This window comes from Camelus ferus, chromosome 11 (genome assembly GCF_009834535.1).
Source record: "Camelus ferus isolate YT-003-E chromosome 11, BCGSAC_Cfer_1.0, whole genome shotgun sequence".
NCBI lineage: Eukaryota > Metazoa > Chordata > Mammalia > Artiodactyla > Camelidae > Camelus > Camelus ferus.
In genome coordinates, this window is record NC_045706.1 from 51,792,481 (window position 1) to 51,817,350 (window position 24,870).

The following is a 24,870-nucleotide window of genomic DNA, read 5'->3' on the forward strand; positions in this document are numbered from 1 at the left end:
CTCCTAATAATTGGTAGCTGCCATTATTATTATTGTTACTACAGTTTTTATGAATTGATTCCCATGTCTAACTATCCAAGAAAGGCCAGCTAGGTTGTGTCATTTTCTGTTGTTGAGTGAGAATTGAGGAGTTTGTATGTTTCACATTTGTCATTGTCATATTTATCATGCTTATCTGTCGTCATTAGGTAAACTGTTCCCATCCTGTAAACATATTCATCTCCTTGCCCTGACTTCATGAGCAAGCTCTCTTAGTCTTTCTATTTTAGTGCCAAACTTGACTTTGTTTTTTCATACAGAGTGAACAAAAATTAGTGGGACTCTTTTATTTAGATGCCTGTGATTGAGGCAGAATGAGGGTTCACACATTAGTTTCTTACTTTGAAGTTTTTTTGTTTTTGTTTTTGTTTTTTGCCTTGCCATTGCTAGGAAGAAAAGAAAGGGGAAGGAAAATTGTTTCAGGAGTTAGTGGAGGGGAGGGAAGCAGCTTTCTCTCATGAAAGAGACTCATCTTTTAATATCTTGTATGTTGAAGTAGGGTTGGGGTGGGAGGGGGAGGAGAGGATGTTGGAGACAACTGAAGTTCTTTGTATATGATTGGATTTGTCATTCCCAAGTCACAGATGGATCTAGAGGCCTAAAGGAGGTACAGAAATGGACTTTCATTGGTAATATTCTATTTAGAAGTACAGGAATCTTCTTTAAGAAAGAAACTTCTTAAGCCTTTCACTTCTGGAGTCTTAACCTTTGCCTGGGGCTGACTCTGCTCTTTGTAGTGTTCAGGAGACACATAGGAGAGGATTTCTGGATTTACATGTCAGTTGATGAGCCCAAGATAGGTGGCTTATTCTTCTTCTGACTGCCTAGGCCTGGGGTATTCTGTTGTCTTCTATTTTCCCACTTGAGTCAAGTATTATATTTGGTTTGCTTAGGTGATATGAACCTGGAGGAGTAAGAAAAAATTTGAAAATAATAGGGCTGAGCCGAGAGTGGAAAATATCCAATGGTTATTGAGAAAGTAAGACCATACACATGGGGATAGAAAGAATAATCGCCAGAGCCATGTTGAAGGGATAAAGAAGAATTGGTCAACCTCTGAAATCACCTGCCATGTTGTTCGGTCTCTGGTGAGGAGTGAAAATTCATATGATGAATATTTGGAAGAGTTGTGCTCTAGTCCTGAAAATATCACTTCTGCTCCTGGTCTCAGTTTCCTTTTTGTTGAGACTAGAGGATCTTTCGTTTCCTTTCAGCTCTAAGAATGTTATTCTTATAAATATATTTTGTGAAAGACTCAGGGTATCCAGAAAGATCAAAGAAAAGGCCATGACCAGATAGTATTACTGGTGAATTATATCAGACCTTTAAACAAGAATTAATGCCAGTCCTCCTCAGACTTTTCCAGAAAATTAAAAAGAAGGGAACACTCACAGACTCATTTCTCAAGGCCAACATTACCCTGATACCAAAGCCAGATAAGAACCCAATGAGAAAAGAATACTACAGGCCAATATCTCTGAATATAGATGCAAAAATTGTCAACAAAATACTAGCCAACTAAATTCAACAACTCATTAAAAGGATCATACATCATGATCAAGTGGGAATTATCCTTGGAAGGCAAAGATGGTTCAATGTATGGAAATAATTCAGTGTCATATACCACATTGATAGAATAAAAGATAAAAGTCATATCATTTCAATCAATGCAAAAAACACGTTTGACAAAATTCAGCATCTGTCCATGATTAAAAAAAAAAAACCTCTGAGCAAACTGGGTATAGAAGGAATGTACCTCAGCATAATAAAGGCTGATATGACAAGCCCACAGCTAACACCATACTCGGTGTGAAAGAGTGGATGCTTTTCCTCTAAGATCAGGAGTAAGACAAGGGTGCCCACTTTGACCAGTCCTATTCAAGGAAGTCCTAACCTGGGTAATCAGGCAAGAAAAAGAAATAAAAGGCATCTAAATCAGAAAGGAGGAAATAAAATTGTCTGTTTTCAGGTGGTATTATTATACATAGAAAACCCTGAAGACTCCACCAAAAAACTGTTAGAACTAATAAATCCAGTAAAGTTAGAGAATGCAAAATCAACATGCAAAAATCAGTTGCATTTCTATATAGTAACAACAAGTTATAGAAACAAAACAACCCTGTTTGCAATAGCATCAGAACCAGTAAAATACTTAGGAACAAACTTAACCAAGGAGGATCTGTATACTAACAACTGTAAGACACTGATGAAAGAAATTGAAGATGTAAATAATTGGAAAATATATCCTGTGTTATATCTGGATTGGGAGCATTAATATTGTTAAAATGTCTGTACTACCCAAAGTCCATCTATAAACTCAATGCAATTCCTATCAAGATTCCAATAGCATTTTTTAAAGAAGTTGAAAAAACAATCTTAAAATTTGTATGAAATCACAAAAGACTCCAAATAGCCAAAGAAATTCTGAGAAAGAAGAGCAAAACTGATGGTATCATTTTTTTGATACAACTATAGTAACCAAGACCTTGTGGTACTGGCATAGGACAGATGTAGACCAAAGGAGCAGAATCATCAGCCTAGAAATAAATCCATCATGCGTAGTCAACTAATACTTGACAAAGGATCTGAGGGTGCTTAATGGAGAAAGATATTTTCTTCAATAAATTGTGTTGGAAAAACTGAATATTCATATGCAAAAGAATGAAAGTGGATCCCTTTCTTAAACCACTCATAAAAATTAACTCAAAATGGATTAAGGACTAAAACATAAAACCTGAAGCCATGAAACTCCTAGAAGAAAACATAAGGAAAAAACTCCTTGACATTGGTCTTTGCAATGATTTCATGAATATGATACCAAAAGCACAGGCGACAAAAACAAAAATAAGTAGGGTTGTATCAAACTGAAAATCTTTTCTTTTGAATAGCAAAAGTAATCAACGAAATGAAAACACAGCCTATGGAATGAGAGAAAATATTTGTAAACCACTTATCTGATACAGGTTAATATCTAAAATATATGAGGAACTCTTCCTAGAAGTCAATAGCAAAAAACAAGTAATAGAATTGAAAAATGGGCAAAGGACCTGAATAGACATTTTTTCTAAAGAAGTTATTCAAATGGCCAACAGGTAAATGAAGAGGTGCTCAACATCAATATCAACAGGGAAATGCAAATCAAAACCATGTGGAGATATCACCTCACACCTGTTATAATGGTTATTATCAAAAAGATAAGTGCTAGTGAGGATGTGGAGAAAAAGAACCCTTGTACATTCTTGGTGGGAATGTAAATTGGCTCAGCCACTATGGAAAACAGTATGGAAGTTCCTCAGAACATTAAAATTGAACTAACATAGGACCCAGCAGTTCCACCTCAGCATATATATCTGAAGGAAACGAAATCATTATCTTGAAGAGATATTTGCACCCTTATGTTCAAAGTAGCATTGTTTATAATAGCCAAGACATGGAAACCTAAGTGTCCAATGATGGATGAATGGATAATGAAAATGTGAGGATATGTATGTGTGTGTATATACACATGTAAATATATATACATATATATATACACATATATTTACATGTGTATAATAGAAAATATATGTATATAAATATTCAGCCATAAAACAAAGGAAATTCTGTTATTTGTGACAAGAATGAACCTTGAGGGTGGCTGTTGTGCAACATGAAATCGATTTTGTGGTCATGTCACCTACTGTCCTGCAGGTATATCTGTCCACCAGTGTATGCTAACCAGCCCAGTGGAATATGGTATCAGAGAACAGAATGGAGGGTGTGCCTGGAATTAGAAGAAGAAATTTAAGAGATTTAAGACACTTATCCAGCATTTTCCCTTCTTTTTAAGTCTTTGCTCATATATCACCTTCTTATAGAAACCCACCCTGGCCACTTGAATTAATCCTACAACTCTCCCTCTTGGAAGCTCCTGATCCTCTTAGGTTGCTCTGCTTTTTCTTCTTCCCTTACTACTACCTGTTACCGCTTATCACTTTCCAACATGTGATATCATTTACTTATTTATTGGGATAATTGGAGATGATTTGTGTAATTCATGCTAGAATATGTACTCCACAGAGGCAGAAATATTTGCTTTCATTGTTCAACAGTGTACCTGGTGATACAGTGGACATTCAGTAGATAACTTATTGAATGGATTCATGAGTGACTGTATGACTGAGGAGTGGAGTATTTTAACGATGTTGTATAAAACTTGGTATATTATTCAGTAAGTCATGAGCCTTGAGAAATTGATGGCATTAATCTACTAATGCTGTGAAATGTTTTGAAGGGCGTTGATGAATACTGGCAAAACAAGAAGTATTTTCATTGGGAAGGTATGGTTGACCACAAGGTAACCTAGCATCTAGCTTTGCTCCGGGAAAGCTCTCAGATATTTACTTGGCTAAGTTGGGTTAAGCTATCAGAAATTCCTGTTCTCTTTGCTCACAATAACACAACATTCAGCCCAAACTCTTAGATGGGACTGCTGTGTTTTTTCGGTGAGAGTTGCTGTGATGTGCTGTGTGTTGCCTCTGGGTGAGCCACTCTGGATGCCCCTTGCTCCTGCACGATGCTCTGATTTGAGGCTCTGGGCTCCATTTCTCTTGTTCAAAAACTTTTCTTCATATTAACCCAAAATACACTTCTCCTATGGCTGAAACGAAGTGTTTCTCCTCCTCATCTGGTCTCCTACAACATTGTTGTACTTGTCACTAGGCAACGGAAGGTACTGTAAACTACCGTCTCAGCTGCGATTCCCTAGTCCACCCTCCAGTCTACTTGGAAGCATCATGTCTTGACTCTGTGCACCTACTCACATGTTGGTGAGATGCCAAAAGCCTGACACACACCACTGCTTATAAAAGTCTCTTACCTCTGACCACTGTAAAGTGCTCACACATTAATTGTAAACTGTGTGTGAGTGTGTGTGTATGTGTGTGTGTTGGGGCTGGGGGTGGGGAGATGGGCAAGACAGGGAGAAAAGGGTGACCAAAAGTAATTCCCAGGGGCCAAATACATGAGCTTCCTCCCCCAGTTCTCCTTGTTTAGTAAATGAAAGCACGTGAAAGTGGAACATTGGGGGCTTTGCACCAATATTACGGTGTAAAATTATAGTTGGGAATATTGTGTAAAAAGCGTAATAGTTTGCAGTTATAGCTATGGTGAGAACAGCAGGCAAGACTATAAGCTTTAATTTATGTTGTGCTTTGGACATTTTTCAGAAACTATTTACCCATTACCTCTTAGGTCAGTGGCCTAATAATGCAACAAAGCACTTTTTGAAATTGCAGATAATTTTCAGTGCTCAGATCTCTGTGTAGTATTGATGGGGAGGGTGGTTGATTAGGACCTTGGGAATTGTGCTTGATGGGAACAATCTGGAAGGAGTGAAAAATTATTAAACACACACAGCGGGAGATGGAGGATTTACCATTGTCGTGCGGTGCTATTAATTCTCATTGCTCGGTACAGCGGCTTGATTGCATACTGTGAATACTGTTTATTGGAGAATGGGTACAATTTTGCTGCAGTTGTTGTAATGTAATACTAAATGCTAATTAGGCTTCTAACAATAATTAGAACCTCTTGCCAGACTTAGAAATAGAAACACTCAATTGAATTTACAGAAACAAAGACCTTTAAGCTATGCCAGTAGCAGCGTCGACTTCAAGAAGTTTTTTACGTTTTTAGTTACAGAATTGCCAACACATATATTTTTTTTTATGGTGTGCATAATGAGTTCATTTATGTTCTCAATAGGATTATTTTCAAAATGAGATAAAGCACACCTCCTCCTCCCCATCAGATGAAGAAAACTTACAAACACAGGTATAAACTGAAATGCACCTTTGTTCCCGTGCAGATGGCACTCCTGTGCTCTTGGGAGCGTGAGGATGGCGGGGCTGGGCTGGAAGCTTGGCTGATAAGGGTTTTGGAGCCATTCTGAGTACTTACGGTTTTCCCTGGACCCCATGTCATCTCCCTTCCTATACATAAACACACACACCCCTCAACACATGGCTCAAGTATCACCTGATGCCAGAGTTGTTTCATTGGATTAACACCCTAACTTGCCTTCCTGAAGCACCATCATTAGTCAGAAGTAAACCAAGCCCTTAGCATCCTGGGAGGAGAAGCTCTTTTTTGCTGCTTGGCTTTGTCAAACCTCTTAAATCTGCCAGGATGGCAGAACTCTCAGCAAAGTAGGGAGTGTGTCAGATAGGTTGAGCAGTGAGAAATAATTAGCTGAGAATTTCCCTGGCATTCCCCAGGCCCTGTGGTTTCACCCCATCACCTCTGGGCCGGAGGCTTGGGAAGCTCCCAGGAATGTGGCCATGGATGTGTCAAGGAGGTCAACAGAACCTGGACATGGTTTCTGGCCCCGGACCCCATTGCAGCATGTGATCTGGGTTTGTTTGGCAGCAGTTGGCCAAGGCCTTTGTCGTTGGGGTCTCAATGCTATATTTAATTTTCTCATCCTGTTTTGTTTCGTTTTTTAAACCCAGAGGTACAAAGACGTAGACAAACCTCATTGACCCTCCCTTGACAAATACACCGCAGGAAACAATGGCAAATGCCTCCCCTCCTTGTAATTTTAACAGAGCCTAAGTTGACTAGCTGGTCTTTGGTGCTAATAATGAGCTGCCTGACATGATCTATCGTGTTACCCCTTTGTCTGGGGCCGTCAAGGTAACAGAAATAGAATCCTAAAGCCCTATTCTGAAACAGTATTAAAACAACCTACACCCTGCTGCTGCCTGGGTGCCAAATTTCTGGTTAAAGTGAGTTCTTACACGTTTCACTGATTACGGGGAAAGAGGTTTTACAGTGGAAACACTGGAAGCCCAGTTCTTCTCCGACCTCCAGCGTGAGACATGGCTACTGTAGACAGAGAAGCGATTTCTTGATGACTCTCTGGTTTTGGTTAGAGTGGCCATTTGTATACACTTTAAAAAAAAGTGAAAAAGAACGTTCATAGATACTTCCATTTTTGTGCCTTTATTAATATTTCATAAAATTCATTAAACCCAACCCCTTCCCCCAGTCAAGTGCTCCCCACCTCCTGTAAATTTTTGCTTGTTTTATTCTGGTTTATTTTGAGTTCCTTGCATTTTTGTTTTTTGACCTTCTCAGCCTGTTTCCTCTTTGCCAAAATGCTCCCCCTACTGGTGGGGCCTTTGCCAGTGGGGGTTGGGGGTGGGGGTGGGGGTGCCTCCAAATCAGAGCTGCTTACTCAGGCTACCCAAGCCAGGTTCTCCTCTCAGAAGTCCTTGGTTCATGGTCTCTCTCTGCAGCTCATGGGGTTGAGAGACACCTCTCGTTCCTTGTGTCACTTTTGGACTGTCCTTGTCCTGGGTGAGTGTGGAGATGTGACCAGGTTCTCTCCTATCCCTGATTCATACACAGTGCTAGTGAGGTCAGATTATTATGTACTGGGAGAAGATCAGTTGTTTATAGTGATCTCCTAATTTCACACTAAATGTTAATATTCAGGGCAGAAGAAGGCATCAGAAAGTAATCGATGACATGGAACCTTGACTCCGGTGGCAGCTTCCCTCGTGCCCAGGATTTCTGGCTGGGGTGCGTGCTGACGGAGCTAAGTCGAGCTCTGTGACCGGGGGCAGGCTCTGCACGTTTGCCCACCTTGCAGTTTGTACACAGCATGGCAGGGAAATTTCTGAGGAGGGACTCTGGGACCACTTTAGTTGGCATTTTAGCAAATGCGCTTGATTGCCAGAGGTGCTCACGTTGTGGTTTTGCCCCTGTTCTGAGGAGACAGTTTTCTTTGTGCAGATCTGTGGAGAGTGTGTGAAAGATGAGGCCTGAGTGAGCCCAGGGCCCTCTTTCTATTCTCTGGTTCTGTTCTTCTTGTTCACACGTCAGTGGCACCTGCAAATGGAAGCCTGCTGAGATAGCACCTGGCTGATGAGCAGCCTGGGCTTCGTCCCCCTCGCATGCTGACCGTTAAGTTCCCACCTCTCACGCCAGGGCCCGTGGCCACCGAGGGGCCATCAGAGGTCACTTCAGTCTGGCCTATGTGGCCCATGTTTTCCCACAGCCTGTCACATGTAACCAACGTGGCGACTTTGACAAAGCACCGCAGGGTGACCTGGTAGTCTCGGGCCAGGGTAAAAGAAATTGGTGTTGTACTAAGATGTATGTTAATACATATATTATTTATACGGGCATGAGCGAACACGCTCGTGGCCTCAGCACAAAGCCAGGCCCAGGGATTGGCCTTGGGGTTTGGGCGAGCTTACTTTATCATGTTTCTCCCCACCCCCTCCTCGCTCATGAATAATTAAAAACTTAAATTACTTTCCATGTACAAAATTCATATGCTGGGGAAAATAGCTACATGAAAATTAATTTTCTGTTCTGTGAGACTGACGGGAAATCAATTAATCTTGATGTATTATTTTATGCAGAACAGGGTACAAGAACCTGCAGAGAGAATGGCTACAGCTGTTCTTGTTGGTCGGGCCATATATTATCGTTGGCGGCTTTGACAGCTTCTGAAGGAAATGGCTGAGGGGTATCAGGCAGGTGAATCAACTGTAAAAATTTATTGGAGGATACAAACTGTTTCCAGGGGACTGATATAAAACTCACACTTGAGAACTGAAGTATTGAATGTTTTTGTGACTGAAGCAGCTTGTTGTCAATATTTATAGCTTTTCTCTTTGTTACATGTCCTATTTGTTTGATTAACTAGTCAGATGTTAGTGTCTGTCTGTAATTTATCTGTTGTGCCTTCTGTAGCATTTTTGATACATAAAGATTTACCACTAGATAAATAAGGGTGGCTCACACAATGCAATATGCTAAATAAAATGACAGAGCTGTTTACAGCACGTTACAAGTTTTATAACTCACGAGATAGATCAGTAACTTTTGTTTACTGGTGTCACTGTTGGTTGAAACACATCTCAATGTATTAACTACGATGGGGCTAAACAAGGATCTCTTAAATAAGCAGAGATTATAATCAACACATACCTCATGGTAAATCATTTAAGAGGCTCTATAAAAACATTTATGTACGGCCATACATAATGCATACATTTCTGAAATAAAAGGAAATAAATGCGTGCTTTTAGAATAGGCTGTAGTTACATTCCTTTGCCAGGCCACCGCCATCAATTTCCCGTGTAGATGATGGAGGTGCGATGTTCAGACAAACGCTGACGCACACAGACAGGAGCCCACGGCTGAGGGGCGGTGGCCTGGCAGGATGACTTCAGGAATGGCTGCTGGGAAAGCACATGTGTGCCAGGGTGTCACCCGCCAGCACAGGAGGCTGGCCTAGGGTGGGTGGTTGAGGCTGCCTTCACCTGGCCTTTTAGGGAGCCCAACATGATGTCTGGATCTAGGAAGACCCCAGGAGAGTGGAGAACGTTTCACCAAGAGTCCCTCTGTGACCACCTGCTTCTTGCTTGTCACCAGGCAGGGCAGACACTGAGAAACAGTAGGACTGTTGGCTGCCGGAGAAATTGGCATGAGCACTTAGGTGCCCTTATCCATACATAGAGGGGGAATATTTGTCTCATGCTTGGCTGTGTACTCTCCAGACATCAGGCTCAGGAAGTTTGAGCTAAGAATCCCAACTCCTATTGGCCGGTGACAGGCTGTGCTCAGTAAATAGCCTTTGAGACAGATAACATGATTTGTTATTCAATTTATAATAACTCATAAATGACTCTTTCATTAATAGGACTAAGTATGGAGACCATTAGGACATTTTGCCATCTTTCTCTTTAGAAGAATGGAATGCAGTTAGGGATTTTGAGACACATATTAAGAGTACCTTGCATTGGTTTATTGTTTCTACTCTTTCAGAAGCCTTCATTTATATATGTGGAATATATATTAATCAGGATAAGCAGATATTAAGGTATGTTTAATAATTTGTACGAGGCACTTCTCACGTTTGACTAGTTTGAGGGAGGAGGTAGGGGATTGCTCTGCATCACACTACCAAAAATTTAATGACTTGAGACAGTACTGATGTATTTTTGTACGTTGGGCAGGCTTGCCCTGGTTGTCTGCTTAGGGATCTTCTAAGGCTGAAATCGATGCAGTCAAGATGCATTTTCATCTGGAGTGTCTGGAAAGAATCAGTTACTACGCTCGTGTAGGGTGTGGGCAGAATTCAGTTTATTACGTTTGTAGGACTGAGGTCCTCATTTCCTTGGTGGCTGTTTGCTAGGGTTCACTCAGCTTCTGGAGGATGCTCTCAGACCCTTTCCTCAGGGCCTCCTCCTTCAAGCAAGCTATGTCTCTCTCCAGTTGACACCTCCTTATGCTCTAAGTGTAACTTCCCCAGAGAAGAACTCTGCTGTTAAAAAGAGGGCTCACATGTTTGAATTAGGCTCACCCAGTGGATTCTCTGTATCTTAAAGCCAGTTGACCTTAACTATAACTGCAAAATCCCTTTTGCCCTCCGGCATAACAGAATCATCCAAGTACCACCACCAGGCAAAGGTTATGGAGCCACCTTAGAGTTCTATCTAGCACAGGAGTATTTGGTGTGCTGGTGGTGGTGTGGATTTTGAGAGCAATGCCATTCTTAGTCCTTACCTTTCTTTTGTGATCCCGCAACCTGGCCTGGAAAGAAGAGGGCCAACTCTGAGCCAGCTCTATCACCAAGTATGTGCGGGGGGCCTGCTGTATGCCCAGTCTTGCAGTGTGGGCAGGAGGTGAAAATCTCTGTGAGATTACACGTTCCTTATGCTCTCCACAAGGAAGCTTTTCATACACATACACTCCTGCCATGAGCTCATAACCAATCAAGGCATGTGAGGGCAGGTGCTGAGTAAAGTGTCTGGGATGGGGAGAGGAAACCCCAGAGAGGTAGAGTGGACAGGAGAAGCCTTTAGGAGAGGAAGCGGTCAGCAGGCCTTGAACCAGGCACACAGATGGACCAGATGGAGAGGAAGGGGCCAGGGCACAGAAGGGGCAAAGAGCCTACTGGGTTGAGGAAACAGTGGGAAGTCAGGTCGAGCTGGTGTAGGGGTCCTTCCCCACTTTGATCAGGCCTGCCACCCCTTGTGGAGGCGCACTGGTGATGTTGGTAAGCTGCATGAGGACAGAGGCTGAGAAATCACATGAAGTTCCGTATTCTTAGAGACACCTCTTGAAGGATCTGTGTCGTCCATCCTTGCTGACAACAAGCCTTTGTTGAGGGCTCACTCTTCTTGGGGTACAGGGAACTCAGTGCAGTAAGTTCTGTCCCAAAGGTTCGCCCCCTGAGCTGCACGATACGGTCACTTTAAAAAGATACCGATGCTCAGGCAGGACCCCAGCTCAACTCACTCCAAGTTGCTGGAGATGGAGGTTTTTATCGAAAAGTTCTCTGGGTAATTTTAATTCCACCTAGCCAGGGTGAGAACTTTACAGTATTACATAGGTGTGCACGAAGTGCTGGGGGGTCCCTGTGGTTCATTGTGTGGAGGAGGTGACGTCCGAAGTGGAGTCTTGCACACTGAGAAGGAGTTCACCATGTAGACCATGGGGGCGGGGCACTTCAGGCCCAGGGAGAGGGAGCATAAAGACAGGGGAGTTTCTACTCTGCGTGGAGACAAGTGAGCAGCCCACTGGTTGATGCACAAGGGAGCTGGGAGGAGGCTTTGAAGAGACGAAGTCAGGAGGATGGGTTGGGGTGAGCCTTGAAATGTGTTCATTTGGATTTTGCAGGAAAACCCTTTACTCCAAAGGCTTTGTCCAGATCCAACCTGACTTACCCCCAGTTAATCCGGATCACCAAGTTCTGACTCCACGTTCAGTTCCTCTTGGATTTGCTTTGATATCTCTCAGCGGTGGAGCTGGTGTTGATCCTCCTAGTGGCTCTATGCACACAGCCCGCCCGCCCATGGCGCTGCCTGGGATGAGCTGGGGCCCTTCTGAGAATAGCTTCCTGTTTGGTCTGGTGCCTCCAAAGCTGGCCTTTCTTCCCCGCAGTCTGCACTCATAGAAATAGGCAGTATTTGAAGTTCGGGGGCGATCCATTTTTCATCATGGGATAAAGAATATTTCAAACACCACTGGAGAGCAAAGAGCCCTTGGGAGAAGTTTGGAAATAGCTTGGGAAATATGCCATGTGCTTCACACTTGATTCTCCCCCTTCTCTTGTCTCATTGTCTCACTTAATTAAAATACTATAATGCAAGAAGGAGAGATGAGGCAAATATTTAGAGAAAGGAAGGGAAGTGCATTCCTTTTTAAACTGACACTAAGCCAGCGGTGCTCATCGTTTGAAATAATTCTGCGCATTTAGTAAGGTAAACCCTGAAATGGTCTTCTTGCCTGTGAGGTGACAAAGAAAAACTGTGAGCTGGAGCCGGATTGCTCATGAAAACCCTGGCCAGCATGGCCCACTCCCCTCCTCCCCCTCCTAAACCGAAGGAAAAATTGGAACATTTTTGGGTCCAAGTTTCACAGATGTTAAGCATTTTGTGATATTACTTAGGGGGTTTCCTGAGCTACATTAAAGTTGAACCACTAGGGTGTTGAAACAGTTGGGCCCATAATAAATAAAATATACATGAAAAGGAATTGTGAGACATTGGCTGTTATGTGCTGGTGACAATTAGGTTAGTGCTTTAAAAAATACATATCCTGGACACATCTACAGGAGCTTTTTAGGGAATTTTGAGTAGAAGTGGAGTAAAGGCGGCTGGTAATTTCGCTGGTTGCCTCTGGCAGGTGGACATAATTTAACAATACCCGTCAGATATGACAAATTGTTTGTGAGTTACATTAGGGCCTTAATAAGATCACATCTGTTCATATATCCTCCTTAACCACAGAGCCTGATTTAGAGAGTTTTCATACTGGTACAGTATTGTTGTTTAAATATTTAGAGGGGTCTAGACATGTATCATAAAAGAATAGACTCTTGTGTATAAAAACACAGTCCTTTTATTCTCAGTGTTTTTGCTTTCACGGACCTGCATCATTCTCGCTCACTCCAGTGAACCACATGTTGCTTCCAAGAGCCAGGAAACGTATTTCATCCCACGTCGGAGTTAGCATTTTAGAGCTGGAAGAGGCCTTAGAGACGATCCTCCCTTTCCCCTCCTTTTCGGGGTGGGAATCTGAGATCCAGACAGAGCAAGGGACCTGTTTAGGGATTCTCACCCCATTAGTGGCAGAGCCAGAGTGAGGACTTAATCTGCCAATTTGTAGTTCAGCAATCTTTCCATTATGCTGGAACTCGATTCTGGGCTAGAAAACGAGGCATCATTGCAGCATGATGAGCTCACGTGTCCATACCAACAGTGGCTGCACTTTTTATTTCTTTTTCCAGAGGACATGCCTGGTCACTGGGAGGCCAGGCTCATTGTTCTCTATTAAAATGCACGGCCCTGCTCAAAGTTGTGCTTTGACCAGTGTCAACTGTGTCACTTCCCTGGCTCATTTCTCTCCTGTCCCTCACCCCATCACATGTTCCCACCCCCGCTCACACCGTCCCCTTCTTCTGGAATGTGCCCTTCTTGCTGCTTCCAGTTCCTTTCGTATCCAGCCTAGAGAAGCTGCATTTCATCTTGAGGTCTTCCTGGCCCACAGCGATTTATTGGGTTGAATCACCTGAAAATGCTGTTTTGTAGGTCAAAAAGGTCAGATATTGGCTATTTCATAAGATTGAATGTGGAAGAAGTCTTTTAAAACCCGTGTACCACTTACCTCTTTTATCTAGTCTCTCTCTCTGTGTATATATATATATACACACATACACACATATGGTATATATGTATTTGTTAATTGGGGTGAAACTCACATAAAATAATTGGTTTCTTTTTTATAATACACTTTATTTGGAATAATTTTAGTCTTACAGAAAAGTTTTAAAGTTAGTACAGAAAGTTCCTGTAAAACCCTAACTCCACTTCCCCTAATGTTATCACTCCACATCACCATGCTGTATTTGTCAACTCAATAAAACAGTGTTGGAACATAATTAACTAATACACCAGGCTTTATTTGGATTCCATCGGTTTTTCCATTAATGCCCTTGTGTCTTCCAGCATCTGATTCTGAGTCCCAGGTACCACCTTGCCTTCAGTTGTCCTGTCTCCCTGGTTTCCTCTGGTCAGTGGCAATTCAGTCTTCCCTTGTTTTTCATGGTCTCAACAGGTTTGAGGAACTGATCAGGTATTTTGTAGAGTGTCTCTTAACTTGGGTTTGTCTGGTTTGTTTCCTCATGATTAGATCAGGGTTACGGGTTTTTGGGAAAGACACCACATTAGGTGGTATTACTCCGTTATCTGCAGGGTTCATGATAACAACTTGGCTTTTCCTCCGGATGTTAGCCTTGATCACTTGGCTAAGGCAGTTGTTGGCCAGGCTTCTCACTGCAGAGATACTGGATTTGGCCTCTTTTCATTTTAACATCACTCCACCCGCTATACTAATTAACGATTCTTCCCTTGTGAGCAGGAGCATGTTTAATGCTTTTTGTGTCTTTCATTGTACCTAATTCCATGCCATGTTTTATACAGACTAAGTGCTCCAGAAAAGTTAGTTGAGAGGTCATTAAATACATGATTTAATTTCAGACTGGTGGAGATGTTTGGTTTAAACAAACCGAAACAGCAAAATCCCAACCCACTGCATTCTCCCTGAAACTAATTTGGTGGTCTTTGTTCACGGCCTTCAAGGGGTAAATCGCAAAACTACTTACAATATTTTTCATCCAGACTGCTATAAAGAAGGGATTACTTGCTGTCTTTGCTAAGATCAGAGCTTTGAGTTCAGGACTCGGGAAAATCCAAGTACAAATTAGGGAGGTGCCCACATACATTTTGTAGCTTCTGCTGACTTGCAAGGTTGTCCCTATTTGCAGAGACTTAAAATACTTGTCAGAAGTTTTGATGATTTCTCAAATGAAGGTATTACTCACTGGATTCCTCATGGCCCAAAGAATTGCCACTGTGAATGCATTTTATCAATCATTTAAAAAATATTTCATCTGCAAAGGTGTTTTGTGGTGTGTGGGTGCCGTACTTTTGAGGGACTTACATTTTGATATGATCCTTATGGAAGATAGAAGCATTTAGGACATAAACTAAAGGAAAACAGGAATATTAGAATATATTTGGAAACTAAATGCTTTGAAAGGAAGATGAGCGGGAAGAAGGAGTAATTCTTCTACAGATCCCTTTGACAGAGACCATACCAGCAGGTCTTGTAGGATTGATTCTTCTTTCTACTGTGATTGAGAAGTCTGCATTTCATTTTGATAATTTAACCTTGGTTTGAAAGGTATACATAGGAATTAGAATAGCCTGATTTATTAGTCCATTTAAAGAGATTTCTTTTTATTTAATATTTTAAAATATAGGTTAAAAAAAACCCCTAGCTTTTTAACAGTGTAAATTAGTTCATGATAGTTTTTCAGTCTGAGTCTCATGATACACTTGCTTCATGCTTTATTGTGTAATTTAATTTTTCATATCTTTCTTTTATTAGCTGTAAAGTAGGTTTAGAAAAAATAATTAGATTACGAGGTTAAACCACAGTTAAGATAAGAACGACATTCAGTAAAAAAAAATGTTCAATATAATTTCTATCTTCTAAAATAAAATACGGCCACTAAGAGATTTAATTATGGTTTTGTTCAAACAAATTTTGCCTCTACATTGAAAACACTCAAGAAAGAAATTCCAAGAAAGGCACTTTGTTAACATGAAAAAAGTAATACGATACATAAAATTATAATTTATGGGATACGGTAGGGACCACACTTGAGAAGGAATAATGCAGCTGAGTGGTTTGGGTTCCGCTGAAGGAGATAGACGAGGATTGTTTGAGTTGCTGTGCTGTTGAGACTACTAGGCTTGTTCTGAGTTTCTATGTGCCAAATTGAGAGTTTTTGCCATTTGGATAATCTTGGGATGCACTGTCCTTTCATTAAAATGATCTGAAAATCACCACCAGCTATTGCATGGTCATAGGGTCCTAAAATATTAGATGAAGAGGATGCTTTAGACTCTAATCCTTTGTTTTACCTCAGAGGAAAGTGAAACCCCAAGAAGTCAAGCAGCTTTCCTGGACTCATAATGTAGATGACAGGTTTTCAGAGACTCAAACTGAAGATTTACTCCACTGTACTGAATTGCTATTAAGATTGAATTTTTTAACCAAATAATTTTTTTGCCCAAAGTAAAACACGAATGCAATTTAGAGAGTCAAATAATACTGTTACGCTTATTGTTATTGTTGTGTTATGCAGTCCCACTCCATGTCCTCTTCTTCCTTAGCTTTGAGTCCATTCCCCACAGGACACCATCTTCAATTTTTCAAACTATCTTCAGCTATTTATCTTCATAGTTAAATATTTAAGTAGAGGCTTTTATTGTTATTTAGCAATTTAAGAAAAGATTAGATTATGTATCAAAGTTTTTTTTCCTTATTTCACTTGAGCAATGAAACTCATACATTCTTTTGCGTGATAGTTACTACTCTTGCAGTCCAATGACAGAAATTCTATTTATTCAACAAACATTTAGGGCCAGACTCTGTGCCTCTTAATGTTTTGCAACTGGAGGAGGTGGTGTGAAATGCCAACCTTCACCTTCCTCGTGGTCATTCCATCATTTTCTTGATTATGTTTAACGTTCCTTTAGTTGAGAATTTTTCAAGCTGAGAGTTGCAGCCCATTAGTGAGTTATAAAAGCAATTTAGTGGGTTGTAACTAAAGTTATAAAAATATATCAGAATAGACAATATCGCAGTTCAATTTTTAAAATGTTCAGTATAATTGCCATCTTTCAAAATAAAATACAGCCACTGAGAGATTTAATTATGGCACATAACTAGGATAAATATTAGTTTATGCAACTTTCATGCTAGATGTGTGCACTTATATGTATATACACAAACACATACATTTATTCACACACAGGTGTATACGTGTCAGAATGTTTATAATCTGTGTATCTACACATGTATGTATTTTGTAGACTGGGTCCAAATGTAAAATGTATTAGACTGAACACAGAAATTTGCTATTTCTGTAGGTAAAAGACAGTCAAATACTGAGAATTTCAAGGGTTTAACCTACTTTGTCTTATTGTGGATCATGGACAGAAACATTTGGGGAAAATTTAATCTCAGTTGTCTTACACCAGATAATAAACATTGTATTTTCTTGGTTAAGTTAAAGTTTCTTCAACTATAGAATAAGAATTATAATTGTATCCATCTCAAAAAACAAATAAGGGACACAGGGAAACTTTTGGAGGTGATAGATATGTTTATTACCTTGATTGTGGTGATGGTTACATCGGGTATGAATATGTCCAAACTCAACAAATTGTGTACATTAAATTGTGCAGTTTTAAAAATGTGTGCATTAACTGTACCATAATAAAACTATTTAAAAATAATTTCACTTACTTCAAAGGAAAGATAGCAAGATTCAGTTAGTTTTGACCCCTTGCCCATAGTAAGCACCAAATAAATGTTAGTTGCTATTACCATGGTCATTATCACCAATGCCCTCCTCCACTCTGCTCCAATGATCTGTGTTTCTCATTTACTTTTAAGAAATCCTCTTTCAGTCTTATCAGCATTGTTAAATCCATTGCTTCTTTCATCAAATGGGTCACTCCCACTGATCTCCAGTCACAGAGTGGTAAACATTAGTGGAGGCCTTCAGGATTGTGTGCTGAAACCAGAATTTTCTAAAGTGGGATATGAGTCAACAGGCATGTAGGATGATTTGAAGTGGCATGGACTCACACGATGAGCACGTTGGTCCCTTTTCAATTCTGTTGCAATCCTTTGGATTCCATTTAGGAAAAAGCACCATTTTGATGCTGGTCTCTCTTTAATGCCTTTCTAATGCTTGATAAGTTTTTTTTTTTTTTTTTAAAAATCAAGTCTTAGGCTCAGAGCCTTCAGTGCTCAACAAAGAGCATTAACTAGAACTTAATGATAGGATTTTGTTTTCGTGTTCTACTTGGGTGTGTGTGTATACCTTTTGGGTCATTGGCAAATGATCCTGGCTTTTATATTTGGAGATATTACAAAATTGCTAAAAATAAATCTGCTGATGTCAGAATATTCTGTAAAAAGTATATGTGGTATACCTGAGTTTAGCCAAGTCAAGTGTACACCAATGACACATGTCTAGCCCAGTCTGATTTAATCCTGAACAAGGCCCAGGGAGGTTAAGCACCTGAACTAGGGCAAGTTAGACGCAGAGCTGGGACCAGAGCCCTTACGTCGGGGGTGTGTCCTCATCTCTCTCTGTAATCACTGTGTTAGGACTGACACTCCAGGAGCATGTTAGAGAAAGCCTGAGTTAGAATAATGAGCTTCTTGTCTTCTGATGTGCTTGTTTACTTAAGACTTTGTTGCTTCTGTGGTTTGCCTTGGATTCGTTCACTCCTGCAATTCTGAGACCAATTCCAGTCTGAGTTATAGCTGGGTAGTCACTTTGAGATACCATCATTTTTCTATATCCTCCTTACCTCTGCAGTTCTCCGAGGTGTGCAGTATTCTCTGTCCCCCAGCTTTGAGCTGTTCTTCACTAGTTAGGAGTGGTCTGGGATTGTGTCTGTTTCACACCTCCTGCCTTCAGCAGTGGGAAGACGGCACAGATGGCACAGGGGAGGAGCACCATGCTGTGTGGTAACTGGGACTGCAGATGGGTTAACTTTTTTCCTATGGCTCTGTCCTTCTGTACGTAAGATGGGGGAAGTTGTGAGTCAGAGTCAGATAATCTCGAGGGGTCTGTTCACCTTTATCACCCTTTCATCTGACTGATCCATTCGTTCTGCAAACATTTACTGAACGCCATCTGTGTACCAGGCACTTGATGGAGTAGTTGAAAGTGCTAGGAATGCATCGGTGGACGGGGCTGAGGGAGACCTTACACTTGGAGAAATTACATTCTAGTTAGGGAAGACAATGATAAATTTAAAAATTTCTCAATGAGACAATTTCCTATGGTTCTAATAAAATAGGGAGCTGGACTAGAGGGTGACCTGAAGGAAGATGCCTAATTTTGATGAACTGTCCAGGAAGGTCCTCTTCAGAAAAGCAGCTGTTGAGAGCTGAGTGGTGAGGAGGCAGCTGTGCAAAGCAATGGAGAGGGGGTCAGGCAGAAGGAACAGTAGGAGCGAAGACCCCAGGGGAATTCAAGCAAGGGAGAGGAGACTGGGTGGGGGGTTGGCTGGGCATGTGGGAAGCAGAGGCTGGAGGAGGAGAAGGGGCCAGAGCCAGTCACAGAGATGGTTGAGCCTAGGAAGGAGTTGGGGTAAGATTCTTTGTGCTATGGGAAACCACCGAAGCCAGTGACAGGTTTTAAGTGGTGGGATGGTGGAATCTCACTGGTGTGTTTCAAAACCACGCTGGCTGCTCGTTGGAAATTGGGCAGGCAAGAATAGAAGCTGGGGCTTCGGTTAGAGGTTATTGCGGTAGTTTCTGAGATAGATGTGGTGGTTGAGCTGGGGAGTGGGCAGTCAAGATGAAAGGGAGTGGAGAGACACAGGCTGTGTGTTGCAGATCAGCTCAGTGCTTGCAATAGGTTGGCTGCAGGAATGAAGGAAACAGAAGAATCAGAGATGAGTCCTAGAATGGCAATGGCATTTATGGTTGTGCGAAGGCAAACCTCCTTTTGCCCTTGAGGACATCCCTGTGCTCTCATTTTTCCTGATCTGCTTAGATACCCTACTGCTTCCAGCCTCGCCCAGAAAGGAAGAGCCCTCCCATGCGTGTGGTTGGCCCAAAGGCTCTGCAGCTCTTCCTTTCTCTGACCTGCATTCCTCATTCTGGACATTGGGTCTGGGTTATACCCTCTGAGGAGGTGGTTATATAGAGGTATTGGTAGGCAGGGCAGATGGTGCTATTAATTCATGCCTCTGTTATGAGAATTGATGGCCAGTAGCCAGGATGCCATGTTGATATTTATGACTGGTTTCTATGAAGAGTTCACGCTCTCAAAAACCGTATTGTGTTCTGTTTTCCAAGGGAAAGTTGAAGACGGGCAGTTTTTTCCCTTTTCATTTTCCCAACATATAATACAAGTTGCATTACAATAAATTCAGTCAGTTCAAATGTTTTTCATCTGAAAAATTGAATACATTCTTTTTTTTTCGCCTAACTGCAAGGGGTGAACTTTTATATTTTTATGGGCTTTGTTGTTTTTACTTGTCACAGTTGCTGGTATTAGTTCACTGGTAAGTAATGACTTTTCTGTATTGAGAGAGACAGATGACTTATTAGATGTCAGAGGCCATCTGAAACATTTTCAACTCAGCATTTTTAATAGCTGGGCTTTCTTAGATTTGTTTTCCCTTTTTCTCTTTTTGCTCCTGGTTCTCCTCTTCTAGCTAGCATGCACTTTTTGTCCCCCACCCCCTTCCGCCTCCTCCCTGTCAGTTAGCACCACTTCTGAGTCTCTTCTGCATGTGTTGGCTACAACCTCACATCCACCCAGGGTCCTTGGGAGCCACAGACTGTTGCTGGATAACTTTTCCTGCAGTTGCACTCCTTGGATTTTGAGCAGAGGACATCTGTGGGCATAAATCTGTCCTTTAAAAACTAAAAAAAAAAAAAGCTGGATTGTGTCCAGGGCCAGCATGTGTTCCTAACCTCATGGGCCATTTTTTTTTTAATCCTTTGGTGGCTATTCACTTTGAGGTTCTTAGGATGACATGAAAACAGTCTCCTCCCTCCTTCATCTACGTAAATGCAGGTTCAGTAGGTCCCTTTACTGGACTCCTTGAACATCATTTTATTGTACTCAGAGTCTCAGAAAAGTCTTAATCGAAGGAACATCTTTCAGACAGATATGTCTGTCAGCGCAGTTAGCTTACATAGTAAAAATGGGCTTTGGTTGGGGCAGTATCATGTCACCCTGTGGTTTGGCCTGGCACAGAGCAGGTGTTCAGTCAGTATTTGTTCAATAAATGAGTGTCCACTTAGGTGATAATTAGGAGTTGCAGAGGGTGGGGTTGGGAGTTTTTGGCATAATGAATATGATGGACATTTCTCCAAGGGGAACACACATTCAAGTAAGGGAAGAGACCAACATATAAACAAGACAAATATCAGAGCATGATGAGTGCACTGCTGAGAGTTAAGGTAGGGTGATGTGCTGTATATTAGGTAGGGTGTGATTTGGGAGTCAGAGAAAGCTCTGATAAGATGGTTTTGAAGTCTGAGATCCGAGTGACAACAAGGAGCCCGTCAAAGGAAGATCCAGGAGCAATGAGATTTCTGTCAAGAAAACATACAGTGCCAAGGCTCTAGGCAGCTGCAAGCCAGAGTGTTCGCAGTGTGACCATCACAGCTGCAAAAGCCAGCCCGGCTTTGCTGTAGGGGGCAGTCGGGCATGGCTTGCCATGGGGTCAGAGGGGTGCACAGAGCTGGACCAGGTGGGACCTTCTGCTACAAATAAACCCATACTTTGCAATTTGATTTGCAGTGGGAAGCCTTTGGAGGGTTTTAAGTAGGGGTGTGGCTTACATTTTTAACATATTACTCTTCCTGGTGTGTGGAGAATGGATTGTAGAAAGGCAGGAGTAGAAATTGTAGTGGAATTATCACAAATTGGCTTTTTAAAGGAGTTTTTGTTTGTTTTTTTGTTTTTTGGTTTTTTTTTTAAGTTCACCAGAGCTTTGGATGAGGAGTGTAGCTGTGCTTTTGCTGATTCTTGTGTTTCGGAAGAGATTTCCGGTTGCTTCCCATATCTCATCTCTCCATCCTTTTCCTGACAAAAACCTTGGTTTTTTAGCTTTGTGTATGGCCACCTCCTCCTCCCTTGCAGCTAGGAACTAGATGTGGCCATGTGGCTAAATGAAAGTATTATGGAGGATTTCCAGAAAGTTGTCTTAAAGGGCGAGGATGTTTCTTTCTTGTTTTCTCTCATTCTGCTGTCTACATAGAGTTGATTGTGATCGCCAGAATGCCAACATTTATATTGGATCATGAGGACTAAGGCCACATGCTAGGCATGGCAGAGCATAGAATTGGAAGGAACCTGTGTCCCTGAGGACTTCTCGGAGCTCCCATACCAGCCGTGGACTGCACACCTTTTCCCTTCTTTTATGTACCAGAGAGATAAGTTTCTACTTTGTTTGCATCACTGATAGTTCAGTGTTTTGTTTTGTTTTTGTTCTCTGTAGCTGAACATAATCCTAACTGATACAGGTGTTCATTTTGTGAAAAAACCTAATAACAAAATAATGAGGATACTAGTATCGGATGCTTTCTATGTGTCCATCACTGTTCTAAGTCTTTTACATACATATTTCTCCTTAATTTTTACTGTAATTTTATCTAGGGCTCCACAGCACAGACCTGTTCAGTAGCTTGCCCAAGGTCACAGAGCTAGTAAATTGGATGATCTGGATTCCAGCTCTGGTTCAACTGATTCTAGACTACTTTCTTCAGTTTTTTGCTAGACTGCCACATTCTTGGCAAGGACTCTGAAATCTCTTTTTCAACCATTGACAGCATGAGGCCAGAGGGACGATTCAGAAGACAGATTTGTGTCATGTATCAGTTAGAGTAGGCATCCTGCTGTAACCAAATTTCCAAGGCTTAGAAAGAAATAGAAAAAATATATATGCAAATATATACATATGTATTTTATGGACATATATACGCAAATATATGCATATATAAAAATAAATAAAACAGAAATAAATATAAATTTATTTTTCACTTCACATAAAAACCAAGTGGGTTTTGTGTTGGTGGAAGCTCTGCTCCACACAGTGACTTAGGGACCCAGACTTTGTCTACTGCATTTCCTCATCCTTCCAACTCCTCCTTTCCCCATTACTGGGGGCCTCCAAATTCTCTGTTGGAGGCTTTTCGTGCAGTCAGCACACAGGGCAAGAGAGAAAATGTGGAGGACTCTATGGGAGGTTTTGATGGGCCGGGCTTGGAGATGGCATAGGTCACTTCCCATCTTCCATTGGCTAGAACTCCATCATATGGTCACACCTAACTGCAGGGAGGCTGGGAAATGTAGTTCAGCTCTGTGCCCAGGAGGGAGAGGAAATGGATTTGGATGAGCACACAGCAATCTCTGCCACATGTGACTGTTAGGAGTGGGGGTTCTGGCATCAGCCCACTTGCATTCATATCCCAGCCTTGCTGTTTATTAGCTGTGTGACCTCAAGCAAGTCACTTAACCTCTTTTACTTCTATTTTTTTGTGTGTGCAGTGGAGGTAATAGTAGAGCTGTTCTGAGGATGAAATGAGTTAATGTGGTGTGTACAGTTAGTGCAGCACCCAGGACATGGGAAACACTTTGCATTTGTCAGCTATTTTTATTTAAAGCTGGTCACTTGACTCAACCCTAAGTTGTGTGTCTCTTTTTGAAGAGAATTTTCTTACTAAGCCCTGGTGTGGCACGCGAACTATGGAAGATACTTTTGGGACCACACATCCTATTTTAAGGGAAAACAGTGTGAAAGTGTTAGGAGTCCTGGGGCTCACAGTTCCTTCCTGCATGGGAATGCTCCCAGCCTCTCTGGGAGGGCCGGTTAGGGCTGCCTCCAGGTGCTTGATCTGTTTGTGGAGTTGAAAACTAAGTTCTCTTGTCCAGTCTCCTGCCTGCTGAAAGGAAACTTGCCCACCCAATTCCTTCCACTTGAAATCTCTTCTAAGATAATCAAAATCCTGTCTATTTTGAAGACCCAGCTCAGTGTCATCTCATCCCTAAAGCCCTGGCTGGAAGCTGTCAGCACTGCTTGCTCTCTTCACTGTGTTAGCCTTCCAGTACAGACTGACCACCATCTCGCTCATGGTGATAAGTCAACTACCAGACCACGTGCACCAAATGGAAGGGCATTCGTGAGGGCATGATGTCTACCTTCATCTGCCCCATGTACCTCATTTCTCCTACATACAGGGAGAAGGACTCTACATAAATGCTTGTTGAGTCTACTTTGATTATCTACATACATGTGGAGTTTTGTGAATGTGGTCTCTACACCAAATCAGTGCCAGATAAATTGGTATGTAGTTGGAAATAAAAACGAGTGGATTCTTTTTTATTTACACTGTTTAATATTCGTGTGGGGATTTTTGCGTTCTTTCAGCTCAGCGGTTGTAAAATTCTGTTTTAATTTCTGCCATTATCATAAACAGCATCCTCTGGTTATTATCTGGGTAGAGGATACTGCGTCCTAGGACTCTACTGAATTAAGATTAAGCAAATGGCCAGGGGAGGACATAGAACCATCGCTGTTGTTGCTTTGCTGTTTTTTTTTTTGTTTGTTTGTTTTTTTTTAGTTAAGAAGTCCACTTGGTGATTTGAGTTGGTATGTTTCACCTGTGAGTTTAGAGTCCCATCTATACACATCTGTCTATTTTTGGTAACTCATAGGCAAGCACTTGCCTTTCTCTCTCAGTATTTGTATATACACACATCTATAAAAATAAAATTACTTGGAAGATCACCGAAGATAAAGGTTAGCAAATCCTGTACATGGAAACTGCAATATATAGTTAAATAGGAAATGGAGTTCAGTTACTAAACTCGTGTTGATTGTTTGATACACTGAATATTTCTTGTGGTTCTATTATTTGTATTTTATTCTCAAATATTTTAAGAAGATAAGCTTCTAAATTCACTTTGGGGCTCCATGTCATCAAATCTCATCACTAGTCACTTAGATCCCTAATTAACTTATACTCTATAGACCCATTTCTTTGCTTCTATTTCTCTCCACTCTCTCTAATGTGCTGTGAGTTACACTGAAAGGAACAATAAGATTTAAGAGAAGAATTAATTTAGAAAGTTAGGAATAGAAGAGATAAGGGAAAATGAGAAAAAGCGGCTTAGTATTTTGTCTTGTAAATGGCTTTCCTCTCGTA

General features: G+C 41.4%; 1 protein-coding gene and 1 long non-coding RNA gene across 3 annotated transcripts in view; one reads left to right on the forward strand and one right to left on the reverse strand.

Annotated features, from left to right (window-relative positions):
• Window positions 1-24,870, forward strand: part of LRMDA (leucine rich melanocyte differentiation associated) — a 1,095,017-nt gene that overhangs the window by 269,526 nt on the left and 800,621 nt on the right. The gene's annotated exons all lie outside the window — the stretch shown is intronic.
• Window positions 118-10,165, reverse strand: LOC116667312. The gene is made up of 3 exons (XR_004324202.1): window positions 10,154-10,165; window positions 6,625-6,629; window positions 118-320 (listed from the first exon to the last, which is right to left on the reverse strand). It is a non-coding gene; the product is annotated as an uncharacterized LOC116667312 (long non-coding RNA).